Source organism: Peromyscus leucopus, chromosome 18 (genome assembly GCF_004664715.2).
Source record: "Peromyscus leucopus breed LL Stock chromosome 18, UCI_PerLeu_2.1, whole genome shotgun sequence".
Lineage (NCBI taxonomy): Eukaryota > Metazoa > Chordata > Mammalia > Rodentia > Cricetidae > Peromyscus > Peromyscus leucopus.
In genome coordinates, this window is record NC_051078.1 from 43,999,390 (window position 1) to 44,002,502 (window position 3,113).

Sequence of the window (3,113 nt, forward strand, 5' to 3'; positions counted from 1 at the left end):
CCAGGAGTTGTTGGCCAGAAAGACAGGCCCCAGAGGTCCCCACATTATACCGACTATTGTCACTATCCCCCACTGCTGAAGACACCACATGCTCAGACTTTGGGAGACTGGAACACCAACCTGGGCTTAAACCAGGATACATTGCCCCATCCACAGTCGTTAGCCGCCAGTGTCAGAGGCACTATGCAGGCCACAAGGGAGAGCCTATTCCTACAGCCTGGCTTTGCTAGGGACCGCAATTTGCTCCATTATCTGCTTGTTACACAGGTAACAGCAAATTCAGTGTTGGTGCAGTCAGCACAGGTAGAATCAACATTCTCCCAGTTGTCTGTCCAGTCCACTCCATGTTAGAACTCTCTGTCAGGTCAGAAACTCCGGGGATCAAATAAATCACACATTCAAACAATGGCAAGCCTACCACCGCTTTGCTAAACACATATGTACCCCATCAACTACTGTGGTGGTTTAAATAAGAAGGGTCCTTACATGAATGTTGGGTCCTAGTTGGTAGAACTGTTTAGGAAGGATTAGGAGGTGTGGTCTTGTTGGGAAAAGGGGTGTCACTAGGGGGGGCTTTGAGGTTTCAAAAGCCCAGCCAAGCCCAGTCTCACTCTCTGCCTCCTGTATGTAGAGCAGACATAAGCTGCTGCTACAGATGATCAGACTCACCCTCTGACACTATAAGGAAGCTCACAACTAAATTCTCTATTTTACAAGTTGTTGTGGTCATGGTGTCTCTTCATAAAAATAGGAAAGTAAACTAAGACAATTATCCTCTGAAATATTTATGTGTATTGGAGTCATACTGCGACTGCCTCTTCTTGCACTGGGCGGCAACCACTGTAGCCCATGATGGTGATAATCTGATTATTGCACACATGGTGAACTCTCACTCTAGTCAGGTAGTTATGCCGTGAAACATTTTGCTCCCCTCCATCAGTCAAAGTGAAAAAATTTCACAGATCTCCCCAATATCAACAGAGCCTCTCCCATATGAATAAAAGCCGAACATGACAATCTTGCTCTAAACGTGAGCTTCTGGTTGAATGGGAACCCATGACCTGGCCTAACGTGCTACCTTCTGGGCATTATGAAATTGGACCTAACCCCGACATGGGCATTTATGATTAGGACCCATTGTGCCTAGAAAGACCGAATGAGAGAGACACTACTCTTAGTAGGTACATGGATAGAGCTGTGCAAGGGCACTGCAGGTAAAGCAAACCACACTTACAGGGCTATCTGCTCCTGTACAAGGGGATACATCTAGAGCCGCTCCTCCAAGTCCCCCTCTGAGCTGTCAGCCAACTCCTATCTATAACCTAGCTGTTATCCCAAAGCAGCCACTAACCACCCATCGAGTGTTCGCTATGCAAACCCAAGAACACCCGAGAACCTTCCCCGACCATCTCATCTTCATTCACGATGTAGGCTGTCCCTCAGATGTTCCCATTTGCCACCTTTCCTCTTTGAGCTATGACCTGAGTATGCTCAGGAGGGAATGCATCAGTCTCCAACATGCCTTCCCTTTATGATTACATATAGGCTTCCCAAATGAAGTGCCCACTGTTTCTTTGTTGGGGAGCATGTCCAGTGTGAGAACGATATATAACCTTTGTTCTCCTGTACATGGTAATAAAAATGCTTTACTCTTTTATGCCTCAGCTGTGGTCTTACAGCTTGGCACTCACCAAGATGTGAAGCCGCTGTCTTTGTCACAGGAATACCCACTTTCTGTATTTAGTCATTAGGCAGGAGCCCTATTATCAGCAATCTAAGCAAAGCCCTGGTTAAGTTTATTTTTAAGTTCCGAACCACACCTACACAGATGCTTCTTAAACCAAGAAACCTGGATATTGGAAAAACAGGCTACAGACTGGCTCTGGGTATTATACACAGCTGTGCTAGGGATTTGTGTGTGGACACTGGATACCAGAAAACCCAGTTAAGATGTGATACTTGCACAGACGTGCAAGATGTTTTTGACCACTGGCTTAGGTCACTACCATGGGGGTATGTGCCCTTCTGACTGCCTGTATCACTTGAGTATACATCCATGGCTCCAGTCTTTCCTCTTGTTTTGGCACAGAAGCCCAATGGCTCAGTTCTCAGGGGGGAAGATAAGCATAATATCTCTAAGGCTCAGGACTATGGAAGAAGGTGCAGACAGAGCTGGAAGGTGGGAAACTGGGTCCAGGCCTCATAACCTGTCTTTAGAGACCCTGGCTCAGAGGCAAGGATGTAAGCATGAACACATCGAATGTCAAACCACCACAAAGTGAGAGAGCTGTTACCATGTCCTCCAGGTAATGGGCATGCTCCGATACTCAAGTAGCCTCCTGGAGGGATGGTTCATTCTCCCACCTCTGGCACTTGCTAGCTCTGACAAAACCCAATCAAGACTGGTGAGTCAGAACAGCTACCCACGTCACCCACCACTCTGTAAGCTAACTAACTGGAGAACTGGAGTCATTCTTTCAGCTGTCGGTACCATCACAATTTGAAGACAATGCTTACATGAATTCATATACATATAGCAGCACACAGTGATATAGCACACAGAGATTTGTAAACACTAAACCTCTTTACAGCAAGAGCTCAGTATGCCTTTACAGGATCTGAATGCTGTCCATTTACAAATCTTTAAAAGGCAATTTTGGTTTCCTTTAATAAAATCTAGCCACCATCATACCTTAAATGGCAGGGCCATTATCCTGGGCTGGTCTCTAGTACCCAGTTCTTATATAACAAACCGCAACCTGTCTTGGTACAGAAACAAACCAAAACCCAAACCCTCAATTTGGAATCGGGAATGTTCTAACTAGTAGCTGGATTTTAGTGTAGATGGGCTTCACTGAGTCACAGGCCACACTGTTCAGATCATGTCAACTTAGGCAAATGCCTCATGTAACCAACCCATCAAAAGTTATTTCTTCCCTATTTCCCTTCTCAGTACCCAAGGGCGCTGCCCTCTCTGTCATCAAGATCGAAACACTTCCTATTTTGAACACACCCAGACTTGCAAATTTTTCTTTTTGACACTGAAAGAGCATCAGAGGGACCCTGGACCCATCACCCCAGAAACCACCTTCCCCTAGTCGCAGGTAGGGAGG